The 14,244-nt window shown below is 46.7% G+C and overlaps 1 long non-coding RNA gene across 1 annotated transcript; it reads left to right on the forward strand.

The window, feature by feature from the left end:
* The first annotated feature begins 500 nt into the window (after positions 1 to 500).
* LOC116275285 lies at positions 501 to 11,317 on the forward strand. The gene is made up of 3 exons (XR_004184283.1): positions 501 to 1,113; positions 8,654 to 8,709; positions 9,985 to 11,317. It is a non-coding gene; the product is annotated as an uncharacterized LOC116275285 (long non-coding RNA).
* The last annotated feature ends 2,927 nt before the right edge of the window (positions 11,318 to 14,244 follow it).

Consider the following 14,244-nt stretch of genomic DNA (forward strand, 5'->3'; position numbering starts at 1 on the left):
AGACCACGTGCGGAGAAGTCTTGGAGAAGCCCACAGCTTCAAGTTAGCTGGAAGGACACCTCAAGAGGACCTTTAGGTGTGACCTTGACCAAGATCCCCTCAATACCAGGCCTGTTCCTGCACCTGCCCAAACCCAAAGGTTGAGCTGGGTCTCAGCTTTCACACTGATTTGTAATCCATTTCACCTACTGATAAATATAAAAATTCCACAACTCCTTCTTCTGCCACCCAAAGATAATCTGAACAACTCCAATGAAGAAGTACGATTATTAACATACCTGGCCTCATTTTTCCTTTTTCTTTTTTTTTTTTAAAGACAGGGTCTCACTCTGTTGCCCAGGCTGGAGTGCAGTGGCGTGATCTTGGCCTACTGCAACCTCTGCCTCCCAGGCTCAAGCAATCCTCCCACCTTAGCCTCCTGAGTAGCTGGGACTCCAGGCTTATGCCATCACACCTGGCTAATTTTTGTATTTTCTTGGAGTAGACATGGGGTTTCACCATGTTGCCCAGGCTCGAACTCCTGGACTTAAGCTATCTGCCTGCCTCGGCCTCCTGAAGTGCCAGGATTATGGGCATGAGCCACTGCTCCTGGCCTACCTGGCCTCATTTAACCCTATAGACAGACTCTAGGCACATGACCCCTAGCCAAGAAGATTTTGTAGAGCTGTCCTTTCTGCCTCTCAATTTATAAAACTAATAGGGACCCTTTCATTTTCCAATAGAAAGTAATATTAGGATGTTTAACAAGTGTTAGTGGAAAGGACAGGTGCTCTTCCCTCACCCTGTGCCCCCATCTTCCTAGAGAAATACACGTAAGGAGGCCAGAGGAAGGAGGCCCTGGGTCATGTGACTCAGGCCAAGAAGAGCCCAGGAGTTCTTATGATCCCAGAAGCTGTGCTGGGCACAGCCAGCTTGGCCAGGGAAAGGCCTGACCCTCTCAAAAGAGGTCTGCTCACAGAATCCAAGGCCTACGCACCTCCTCTCCCCACTCCTTCCTTCCCTGTGGGGGCAGAGGGAGCCCGAGACTCCTCATGGGAGGTCAAGAAAAGGAAGAGGCTGGACCGTGGAGGAAGAAGCGAAGAGCCAAAGGCACCGTGAAGCCAAGGAGGGAGGGTGAGTGTCTTCCACACTCCTGTGGACTCTGTTCAGGACAGATACTAAGACACACTTTGAAGTGAAAACTAGTGCATTTGGTTTAAGACTCCCTGTATAAGACTGACTGAGTAATCATAGCAAGGCTGATATACCCCTCATAATGTCATAGCCTATGATTACATGTTTTTCACACCATGTTTTATTCCCCACCCCAAATACTGGGGGTTTCAACATGCCTGTTCCTCCCTCCCCCTGAATCACACAAAATCCAGCAACTCTGACAGTCTTTGTTCTATGATCCTTGAGAAAGTCCTACATTTCCAATGTCAACTGCTCAACCACATCATGGCCTTGATTTCCCCAGAATTGTACAGCTGAGAAGCACATCTAGATCTTCCTGCCCACATCCCTCACTCGTGACGCTCTCCCTTCCGCAACATTGGCATTGGCCTTCCAAGGAACCCCAGCTCTGTGGCCCCCAGGCTCTAACTGGGCTCGCTGCTGGAGAAGGTACTAACCTTGTGTGCGATGGTGAATTTTATGTGTCAATTTTCCTGGGCCATGGAGTGCCAGACATATTTAGTCAAATAATATTCTGAGTGTGTCTGTGCATTTCTGCATAAGATTATCTTTTGAATTAGTAGACTGAGTAAAGCAGATGGCCCTGCCTAATGTCCATGGGCCTCATCCAATCAGCTAAAGACCTGAATAAAACAAAAAGGCTGAGAGGGAACTCCTCCTGCCTGATAGCTTTGAGCTGGGAAGTTAGTCTCTTTTGGCCCTTGGACTTGAACTGAAACATCGAACCTTCTCGAGTCTCAAGCCTGCTGGCTTTTGGATTGGAACTTACACCATCAGCTCTCCCGAGTCTCCAGCGTGCTCACTGTGGATCTTGGGACTTAGCCTCCATAATCATATGAGCAATTCCTTATACTCTCTCTCTCCATCTTCCCTGCTCCTTTACACATGCACGTGCACACACTGTTGGTTCTGTTACTTTGGAAACTCCTGACTGATATACCGTGATTCTTACAACTTGAATTTCACCCTGCCTTGTGCCTGGACCCCACTCACACACATTCTTCTTCTCTGCACCTTTACCACGAGTCACACAGCCTCTGTTCTTCCTGCTTCCCACTGGCCACAGCCTTCTACAGAGGTCAAGAAAAACCAAAAGACCCCCAGTCACAATCTGTCTCAGGGTTGGAGTCCCTGCTCCACAAATGAGCCTTCCACCCTCCCAATCCAGGGCCTTCCCACTGATGAAAGTGAAAATCTAAAAGGAGATAAGTATTTGAACAACAAAATAAATAGCACAGTATTGGATTATAAGCCAAAGTCTAATATAAATATCCACGAGTCCACACTGATATAAATACATGACAGAAGAAACAAATAACTGGGAGAAGAGACCCATCTTCTGCAGAGGAATTCCGAATCCTGTGTAGATACTTCCTTCACGAGGACAAGGAGCTTCATCTCCCCCTTCCTTGAGTGTGGACTGCACATAGCCACTCGCTTCCAAAGAATAGAGTGTGGTGAGGGTAGGGGGTGGGGGGAGTTCCTTTACAGTAGAGAAATTACAAATCACCTGGCAAACACTACCTTGACCAGGTGATCAAGTGACATCAGCAATGATAAGTCCTGTTCATAGCATGTACTCTCTGGTATGGTACAAAGAGAAGGGTGCTTCACCTCTGTGGTTTTCACCTAAACCCATAACTCTAGTCTAATCAAGAGAATACGTCACACCAAAATTGAGGGGCATATTGCAAAACACCTGGCCAGTACTTTTCAAGGTCATGAAAATCAAAGACTGAGAAACGGTCAGCCAAGAAGAGCTCAGGGAGACATGATGACTAAATGTAATGTGATATTCTGGATGGGATCCTGGAACAGAAAAAGGATATTAGTTAAAAAAAAAAAAAATATCACATGAAATCCAAATGGAGTCTGGAGTTTAGTTAATCGTAATGGACCCATGTTTCTTAGTTTTGACAATTGTACTGGGGAAATGTAAAATGATAACACCAGGGGAAACTGAAACTGGGTTACAGGCACACAGGAACACTCTGCACATCTTTGCAGACTTTTGGTGAATCTAAAATTGTTCCAACATAAAGAGTTCATTTTAAAAGATGAGGTAGGCTAAACTAGAATATTTCTTTCTTTTGTGTGCATGTGTTATTACACAATTAACATATAAGTACCTTGTGCAGGATTCTGACAAACAGAAGTTTACAGAACAAAACCCGGAAGTCTCCATCTCTCCTCTACCCCTGCCTTCCATTTACCTCCTGAGAGCTAATAATGTTCATTATGGCTCAAACTGAGAAACTGCTTACTATGTGCCAGGTTTTGCTAGAAATGCTTTGCCAAAACTGAGTGACTGAACTTAATCTTCGTAACAACCTGTTGGGATAGACACTGCTAGACTCATTTTACAGATGGAGAAACTGAGGCACATGGAGATTACAGATACTGGCCAGGGAAGGTAGTAGGTGGCACAGCTGGGATAAAAAGCCCAGGGCAGGCCGGGCACAGTAATCCCAGCATTTTGGGAGGCCGAGGCAGGTGGATCACTTGATGGTGTTCGAGACCAGCCTGATGGTGAAACCCTGTCTCTACTGAAAATACAAAAATTAGCCACGCATGGTGGCATATGCCTGTAATCCCAGCTACTTGGGAAGCTGAGGCAGGAGATGCGATTGAACCCGGGAGGCGGAGGTTGTAGTGAGCCAAGATTGCACTATTGCACTCCAGCCTGGGCAACAGGGCAAGCAAGACTCGGTGTCAAAAAAAAAAAAGCCCAGGTTAGTGAGCGCCAGTATTCATGCTTTAACCACCAAGAGAGGAGGCACCACTTCCACTGTTTGGGCACAATCCTTGTACACACACACACACACCCCCCCGTTTCATTAGGACTAACATCCGTGTTGTTGTACAACTTTTAATTCTTAACACATCTCAGTGCACCTTTCAGGTCAGTATCTAGGGCCTACCACCATTGTTCTTAATTGTTCTATGCCAGTGCATCTCAGCCAGGGGTGCTTTTGACCCCAGGGAACAGCTGATAAAGTCTGGAGACATTTTTGTTTGTCACAGATGGGGCAGGAGATGCTACTGGCATCTGGTGGGTAAGGGTCAGGGATGCTGTTAAACATCCTACAACGCACAGGGCAGCCCCCAACAAAGAATGATCAGATTCAAAATGTCAATAGTGCAGCATGGTATCCTGTGGCAAAACTAGAAGATTCCTAAGTGCCTTCTAGTTCACACGTGCCAGAAGGATGTGTCATGGAGGGCCTTTCCCTCTCCCTCCCAGCTGTCTATGCTCAGTCCATTTTCATACCTTCCTGCCATGCCCTTCCTTCCCAGCTCTCTATATTCAGTCCATTTTCATACCTTCCTGCCATGCACTTCCCTCCTCAGCTCTCCTCCCAGAACACTCTTGTGTCTGGAAGCCACACTTTGCAGCATCTCCTGTTACAGCTCTTTTTTCACCTTGCAGATGCCCTATTGTTCCTCAATGAATTGTCCCTGGAGAGCAATAACGGCATCCACTTCTGTGACATCCTCAGGGCCCAGCATGCTGTGCTTGGTGGGTGAATCGGAAATTACATCACTCCCATTCAGAAAGAAGTCTAACCATTCAAGATGGTATTTTTTTACCCCAGGGCCTCTTAGCCCTGGCTGCACAATAGAATCACCTGAGGAACTCTAAGTAAACACAAATGTCCCAGCCCCTTCCCAGACACCCGTTGAATCACAACTTCTTGGGTAAATTCTGCACATCAACGTCTTTTAAAACTTCCCTCGCTGATTCCAATGCCCAGTCAGGGAAAAGAACCACCACGCTAGTCAGTTACTGCTGCAGAGTTATCACAAACATCTGAACCGAATTCTCACAGTTCTTGAGATAGTGCCTGGTGATAAATTCCTGTTAAAGAAAGGGTCACGTCTAATTTCTGTTCTCTAATCCAGGGCTTCACACACTCTAAGGGGCACATGAATCACCTGAGATCGTGATAAAATGCAGATTTGGATTCAGAATGTCTGAAGTGCGGCCCGAGGTGCTGCATTTCTAACAAGCATCCTGGGCTGCTGCTGCTGCTGATCCAGGGACCGTATTGTGAGCAGCAAGCCTTGGAACGTTGCCTCAGGGTGTAGGGACCTTCAGGCTTTTTCCCAAACTTAGGCTCTGACCTGTTTGCTTATTCCTTAGCCAGGTACCGGGTCATCCTCTTGGGAAACAGCTCTAGTGCAGGTGAGCTGAAACAAACGCTCTGAAGAGAAATGGCAAATGTTTACTAGGAGTTAAGAAAAAGCAAACAAACAAGGAATGAAGCAGCGGAATGCAATAACCCCTAAAGCTTAGAAACAAAAAAATAACCCCCCAGAATTTCAGGGTACCTTCCAGTTTTAACAGTCTTGGTTTGATGTCCATTAGAATGTCAGCTAAGATCCATCAAGGGCGCAATTTCCTCCCACAGACTTGAGACCTCATTTTTGCTGCTCGAGCCACACTCTGTTCTCCATCAGTGGGATTTACGCATATGGAACCGAGTGTGGAATTGGGCCCATTACATTTAACTTCCTATATCTGACATATTTAATACCTACTTTTCAAATAAATGAAATCCCTGTTTAGTGCTGGCCTGGAAAGGTGCAGTTGGTTAAGGAATTTTTCACGGGCCTGCGCAAGGCGACTCTGTCAAACCCGGCAGCCTCTTGAAGAGGGTGCAGTGACCGGGGTCTGTCAGAAATAGGGGGACAAGGTTATAGAATAATGGAACAGCTGTTATAATAAATGGGCAAATGCATTTTTTAAAAAAAAGTCTTACTGAAAGAAGAGCCTCTTTGTGTGCAGAATTATAATCACTTACACATAGAAATGTGTGTGTCTCAGAATCGGGGAAGGAGAACCTCTCAGAAGGCATCAGTTCTAAGAATCTACTTTCATTATGTGCTATTCCAGAACGATGGATGGGCCTTGACTCTGTAAAGTATAATAAATAGCAAAGTCACAACTTGGCCTAGCTTTGACTTAGCCTCCAAATCCTCTCAAACAACAGTGTAGGAGGCTGGGGCTTGGAAGGGGGCAGCCAAGGCTAGGGGGCAATACCTACTCTCATTCCACCCTTACCAACCAGCTACCTGGTGGGACGTGTTGAGGTGAACATGCCACAGGGCATCTGAACTGGGCCAGAGCTGGAACTCCAGAAGCTGAAGCTTCTGGGGTGAAGCGTGGGGCAACCCCACACCCTGTCTGCTACCCTAAGGATCCATTCGCAAGAGTTTCTAGGCACAGGGTCTCTTGGTTTGGGGCCGATGGAGAAGTGGTATGTGTGTGAGTCAAGAGGTACCTAAAGAAGAGAGAAACAAAGATAATGCAGAGGATAGTGTGTGTTTCCTAGTCTCCATGGAGAAACAGAAAGAAGTTCTTTTCACGAGCTGCCCTCTGAGCTTCCAGGGCCCAAATACTGCTGCTTTGCAACCCAGTGACAGAGGATGGCAGTGGGAGCCAGATATTTTCCCTTCTTGTTCACAAAACCCAGGCTCTCTGGCTTGTCAACATCCTCAGTTTTAGAGTATGTGTCACTGGGTGTTGGTGTTACTGGACTTTGGGTCCTGGAACTGGCCGAGTGGAGATGAAGTGGGGGTGCCATCAAGTGTGCGGGTGGGGTGGGGGCTGTATGTGTAAAATTCTTTTCTCTACTCTGTAGGATTCCGCTTTGGCTGCTCATCTCAGCCCTGCACCCTGTAGAGTTTCAAAGAGCAGAATACTTAGAAAAGCAAAAAGGGAATCTGGGGGGGAAAAAACCCCCACACAGTTGTTATGATGGGTTTTTTTGTTTTTTTGTAAATGTCTTCAAAATCTCAGTTCAGGTTCAGGGCTCAGCTCACCTGCCATCCAGGCTGGTTCTCTCAGCTCACTCTAGCCTGCGTCATGCTGTGGCCACCTGGATGTGAGTATTCAACCAGGACGGGTCCCATCCCTGTTCCTTCTGCTGCCGGGGCCATCTGAGCTGGTCCTCACCCGGAGACAGAATGGATGCAGTGCCTCTCTGCGCCCCCGGCCCCACCCCCAGCTCAGCCCGACACAATAACAAACAGCCCTGTGAAAAGCACTTACATTTATGAACTGTTTATAAATTTACCGACATTGATTTATGACCCTTGGCTAGACCTGATGTGAGTCTCTTTAGGGGTATTTCTTCCTTTCTTTCTTTCTTTGAATTTTTTTTTAAGTGTTAATGTTACGGTTCACATTCTTAATATAGCCACACGCCAGGAACTATCCGGAAGACAGCTGGGAGCCCGACCAATGACCCATGGGCAGGAACCTAGACTTGATTTATGCCGGGGCTGCGGCTGGTGGAGAAAGCTGTTTCTGGTGGTTCGGGGACAGGCTGTTCTTTCAGAAGAAGACCCCTAAGAGAATGCCTCAGCTCTGAGGGGCAGTTGCAAGAAGGAGGAAGAGGGCAAATTGGATTTGGAACTGTGTGAACCTCACTGCTTCCTAGATATGTGACTTGAGATACCCTGAGCCCCAGTTTTCTCATCTAGGTAATGGGGATAATAAAACTGACCCCGAGTGGCGGCTACAGGAGTTAATGGGGGCACTATTGGTAAAATACTTAAATGTGGCTTCCCCATAGTAGGTGCTCAGTAAATGATGATGAGGACTTTCCAAAGCTTGATCAACAGTGATTATTTATTAGCCAGTTTTGTATACAGTTTGGAATGGAAATATGCCACTAGCCTCTTCAATGAGGGTATAGTCAGGCTCCCCACACAGAGCCCAGACTCCCCTTCTCAGCCATGAAAAACGCTGGAGGGGCCTGGAGGAAAGTGTGAATGAAGAGCTCCTCCCTGCCATTGCTCTGCCTGTCACTGCACACACTGAGAAAACTGGTATCACTCTGGCCAGGTGTGGTGGCTCACACTTGTAATCCTAGCACTTTCAGAGGCTGAGGTGGACAGGATTACTTGAGCTCAGGAGTTTGAGACCAGCCTGGGCAACATGGTGAACCCCTGGTGTCATGCACCTGTGGGAGGATGAAGCAGGAGAAGCACTTGAGCCTGGGAGGCAGAGGATGCTGTGAGTTGAGATTGCACCACTGCACTCCAGCCTGGGTGACACAGTGAGACCCTGTCTTAAAAAAAGTAGAGAAAAATAAAGACAGAGAAAAAAAAAACAAAAAAACAAAAGAGAGAAGAAAAGGAAAAACAAAAAAAAAAAAAAAAAAAAAAAAAAAAAAAAGGAAAGAAAAAGAAAAAAAGAAAGAAAGAAAAGGAAAGGAAGGAAGGAAAGAAAAGAAAGAAAAAGAAACAAAAGGAAAGGAAAAGGAAGAGGAAGGAAGGAAGAAAAAACTAGTATTACTCTTATTGTGTCACTAACTTTAATTATTACCTATATTATTATCTATGACTGTCTTTGCTAAGGAAAGAAGGAACTAACATTTATTGAACACCTTTAGTTGTCAAGAACTTGGCAGGACTTATTTTAAGTCTCATATAACCCTCTAAAGTGGGTATTGTTCCTATTTTGCAGATAAAGAAACTGAAATTCAGAGAGATTAAAGTAATTTTCCCATGATCACACGGCTGGTAAGTGGCTGAGATATGACAGAAACCCAGCCTCACTCCTAAACAGTCCATTTCCCCCAAAACTCTTATCTATCTTATCCACCTACTTACCTACCCATCTACCTACCTAAAAACCAAAACAAAAAACCCCCTGAAATCCTGACTGAGGGCCTGAGAGCCTCATGGTGAGGTGTGAAAACCCGTGCAGAGCACAGCATGTCCTGTGACATGAATATCAAGGAATGTCCCCAGGCAACTCTTGCCTGCTCAGCCGCTGTAATTGAGACAGACCCCACCTCTCTCCACGGAGCCTTTCTGGATCTCAAAGTAGCAGGAACAACAAAGACAGAAGCAGACACCTGGGGCTCGAGTCCACCTGCAGGGACGCCCGCAGACACCAGGTGGCGCCCGAGTCTGGCCGAACGCTGAGCTCCCCTCGGTCTGATTTCTGAGGGGACACAGCGTCCACCGACTGTCAAATAGAGTGGGTGAAGGCGACGGCCAGCCAAAGACAGGTGTCCTAGCTATGGTCGGGTGGCTTGTGGGTGAGATGCTACGTGAGGGTGCCCTATCCAAACACTGAGCTGCGTGGGGCACTCCTGATGTCCACCAGTGACCCGGGGAGGAGTTGTGGGCTCATGGTTCCAGGGTCCTGCCATGCAGGCGCCAGGGACACAAGATGGAAGTGGGGGGTCCTTCAGTTCCTCCAAGACAGCCGCTTTCCATTTCCCGGGAGAGGCCCCCTCGGCCCCTCCGCAGCTCTGCGCTTGGCCTGGGTGGACCCCGGCCAGTGGATGTGGTTGTTCAGGAGTCCTTAGACCCAGCTTCTGGTCACAGCGGGAAGGAGTCTCCGGCGTTGGGGATCCCCCTGGAAGCCAGGCCCTTCTGTCCAGGGCCCTGTATCTTCTCTTCCTGGGGACTGAGCCTCCACTCTTGGTTTCCACTTGGGAGAATGTCTGGAGGAAAACAAGGACACTTGGATTCCGGGTGACATAGACATGCCCAAAACACTGGTGACATAGCTCAAGCAGAAAAAGGGGCAACTTGATATATCAGTCTCCTACCCTTGTCTGTCCCACCTCCTAATTACCCGGACCATCTCAGTCTTTCCAGGACATGCCAATTTCATACATCCCAATTTTTCTTATAAATCATTGAAAATAGTCTGGAAAGCCCAATATTCGATGTGGCATCTCCCAGACAGCTTCTCTCCGTCAGAAGTGGGACAGAACTCTAAAAGTGCTGGGGTTTGGTTTACATACTAAGGTCACCCATGGCCTATCCTCTATTCCTAAGGTGCGGCTGTTGGAAGGGGAGAGGCTTCTTCTACCTACGCAGAGCAACATGGAAAGGCAGCCACCTGCGCCTCAGCTTGCAGCCTGGAGGCCTTTGCGTTCCTCTCCATGTCCTGGATTCCAGAGCCAAAATCTTCTATGCCCATGGACAGAGAGTAGGTTCATTCAGAGGCTCATTAATTACATGGCTAAGGGAAGGAAGGGGAAGAAAAGACTCATGAAAATGTTCATTTAAACTTAATTGCTGCCCATGCTCTTACTAATTGAAGTAGCTCCGTTGGATTTCACTTATGTACCTGAGTGTGTTTAAAATGGGATATTGCACAGTATAAACTAAGCCACATCACAAACTAACGATCTGGAAAATCTCAGTTAAATAAACAAAGCTGGCTTTAAGTTACACAGGAGAAACATGTATTCTCCTATGCGTACACACACACACACACACACACACACAGCCAAAGCACCAGGATCTCAGACCTTTGGTTCATATCTTCTCCTTCATAGTTCAAATTAAACACAGTCTTAGTCTCTTGCTCTCTCTTTTCCTCTCTCTTTCTCTTATTAAATTTATTTTTAACAGTACCTTAAAAAAATAAACTCACCCCTCTGTGCCACTCCTATGCCAGGTGCAGCCAGGGGCAAATTTTTACAGCTGAATTACATGACCTGAAAAATACAGAGCACATAATGAGAACATTGAGAGACCCCATCTCTTGTGCCGGGCCAGTGCTGGTGTAATAACATTCCTGGAGAGAGCAGTAGCCGGGGCAGCTGTGGAGTCAGGCTGAAGCCCTTACTCAGCATGAGGAATTATATATATCTTGGAACTCTTTCCTGAATCTAAACATTATTGCTAAGAAAGGGATAACAGTGTGAGTGGCCATCGCTCGCCAGCCAGGGCTCACATACTGCTTCGTATGTGAGTTTCCTCCCAAGGCTGAGAGGAAATGTTCCAGACCCAATTCTGCCTAGGGCAGGGATGAGGATGGGGCTGAAGACCTGGGAAGTCTTTGACTCTGGAGTAGTGTTGACATGGCAGTTGGATAAAGCTTGGCACTCCGCAAGCCCAGGCTCCGTTGCCCAAGGACCCCTAGGAGGTGTTGTGGGTTGTTTAAAAGTCTGAGTCCACTTCCTCGTAACAGCTCCCTGGGCATTATCCTGGAACTCCTCAGTTATCTGGACTCAGACCAGAGCCCCTCAACCTCAGCTGTCTGCAACCATGGCAAAAGTGAGGGAAGGCAAAGCTGTTGAGCTACAGGAATCACAGCAACAAAGATGGCTCTTAGGCTGGGCACAGTGGCTCATGCCGGTAATCCTGGCACTTCGGGAGGCTGAGGAGGGTGACTGCTTGAGCTCAGGGGTTTGAGACCAGCCTGGGCAACACAGCAAAACCCCATCTCTACAAAAAGATACAAAAATTAGCTGGACATGGTGGTGTGTGCCTGTAGTCCCAGCTACTCGGGAGGTTTAGGTGGGAAGATCACTTGAGCCTGGGAGGTGGAGGTTGCAGTGAGCTGAGATTGTGCCACTACACTCCAGCCTGGGTGACAGAGTGAGATCCTGTCTCAAAAAGAAAAAAATAAAATATGGCCCTTAAAAGGTGACCATCCTAGATAGAATTTTTTTTTTGAGGTACAAGTCACATAGCATAACATTGACCATTAACTAATTTAAAGTGAACAATTCAATGGCATTTAGTGCACTCATGATGTCATGTAACCATCACCTCTACCTAGTTCTACCCAAAAGGAAACCTTGTATTCCTTAAGCAGTCACTCTCCTTTCTCCTGTCCACCCAGCCCCTGGCAACTGCCAGTCTATTTCTGTCTGTATGAATTTACCTCTTCTGGATATTTCATACAAATGGAATCATACAAGATATATGTAAAATACAGATTTTAAAATCTTTTATTGGCATATAACATGTATAAAGTACACAAACACTAACTACAGTTGGACAAATCTTTGTAAACAGACCACATCCAAGTAACTACTGCCTAAATAAAAAAATAGAGCATTACATGCACCCAGAAACTCCACCATACCAACTCCCAGCCCTATTCCCCGGAGAGAACCACTCTCCTAACTTCTGTATCATGGATTACTTTTACCTTTTTTCCTACCACTATGTCTGATTCAGTTTGCTGATTTTTCATTGCTGTATAGTATTCCAACATCTGATGACACCACAATTTATATATCCATTGGACCGTTCATAGATATTTTAGGTAGTTTCTGCTTCCAAGCTATCTATTTTTAATGGACACAATTCCAACAAACCTGTTGAGTAGACTTCTTAGACAATTGCTGATTAAAAACATCAAAATAGAAGGAATGGGGACATGGGGTGGGGTTGGGCTAGATGTGTTCTGGGAGTTTCATTGGTTCGGACTACTACGGTTTGAAGCATGGTGAGGGCAAGCAGAATAGAAGCAAATCTCCTTTCTGTGTTCTCTCTGGGGACATTTATGGATAAAAAGTAACAGTCAGAAAAGACCAGATGAGTTTCTAAGCTTCAGAGTCATCTACCCCACCCCCATCGCCCCCAGTCCCCATTTTGGACCCTAAACAGACAAATAGCTGTTTCCTCTGCCATAAGGGCACACCTCAAAGCCCACCTGACTGCCATCCTTTGTAATCTGTATCATGCAAAGGGCACACAGTGGGGGCAAGGTCTGACCGATTGGGTAATTGGTGGTCTTGGGCTCCCAGTCTGGGGACTGTATTCTGGCTTGAGCCAAAGCCTGGCCACTGTGGAGAGAGGACATGCCTTTAGTCTGTTGTCCAACTGACCTGTTGTCAGACCCAGGAGAGACATGAAAGAGGCCTCCAATCCATCCCTCTACAGTTTGGCTGAGGCACATTCTCAGATACTCCTCTTGAGAAATCAGTAACAGATAAAAGTATATTTCCCTGTACACATATTGAACCATTATGCAGTCTTACATTGTCTCACTACACACACAGCTAAAGTAGACTTTTTCACCTACAGATTCCGCCTTGGTCAGCCCTATTTCTGGCATAAAGGTTTGGGGTAGCCACTTTGAAAACAAACAAAAGATTCAGGTAAAAGAAATGCGTATGCAGACACCCAGAATTCTTACAGTTTATGCAGCTAAGATCAGGGACTCCCCGATCCTCTCATTTCCGCCCTCTGTGCTAAATTCAGTCTGTGTGGGGAAATGGATAAAATGCTCACACACCAGCAAACTTCTTCCAGATACTTCCTTTGTGGGGAGAAAAGATGCCTTTGAGTGTGGATTTCTCAAGCTTAATTTCCTTTCCTATTATTGGATGCTGTTAGGACAGCCTCACCACCCAACATCCCCATGGATATTGCATCATGGGCAAAATGGGTTAGGAATGGAGCCCAGTGCAAAGAAAACACAGCCCAGAAGGAGAAGGAGCTCGCTTATCACTCAGGAGAGCAGGGGGAGAGCTCAGAGCAGGGACCCGGGCTCTGGATGACCTTGGCTTTTCTGGCTGTTTTGTCTGCTCTGCTCATCCGTCAAGGCTCAACCCCAGTCTCCTATTCTCTGCCCACTCCATGCCACCTCCACCTCCATTTCCTGTGGTCCGACTGTCCGTGATCTGGCCCTGGTGTCATGCTGTGGCTTGTGTTTTCTCTATAATTCTCCTCTCCCTAATCAAATCATAAGCCCCTTAAGTTGTGGAAGAAGCTGGGTGAGTGGGTCTTGTCTTCTGCCTGAATCCCATCATGACACTCAGCAAGTAGCAGTTCACCATAACCTTTGGATGTGAAGTAATTGCGTGCTTGTGTTTTCTCCCTGTGCATGTGTTCTTGGTCAGGGATTTTTTTTAGCTCACTTAAAATTCTGGGACATTGAAGGCCAGAGATGATAAGTAGGTTTGAGGCAAGCATCATTTCCCTCTGATGGATTGCGTGTGACTGGAATCCTCTGTTGAGTAGGCCTGGTATGTCTGGGCTTGGTGTGGAAAGGTGCTTAGCTCAATTAGCAGTGCCTGTCGTGAGCACGGAGTGGTAAGGAATGGCAAGTGTGCCACAAATTTGCCATGCTTGATCTCATCCAACTGCTTCATCTTACAGTGGAAGAGACTGAGGTGCAGAGAGGGAAGTGACTTTATCCAAGGAAAATCAATTTCCTAAAAGGACTTTGCACTCCGGGCGGTGAGCTAACACATTGGCACCATCCACAAGCCGCTGCCTAGAGCATGGTCTCCGTAAGACCATCTTTTGCTTCCCTTTGAGGTGGTGGATTTTGACATGGGAAGACAT

Source organism: Papio anubis, chromosome 6, assembly GCF_008728515.1.
Source record: "Papio anubis isolate 15944 chromosome 6, Panubis1.0, whole genome shotgun sequence".
In the NCBI taxonomy this organism is placed as follows: domain Eukaryota; kingdom Metazoa; phylum Chordata; class Mammalia; order Primates; family Cercopithecidae; genus Papio; species Papio anubis.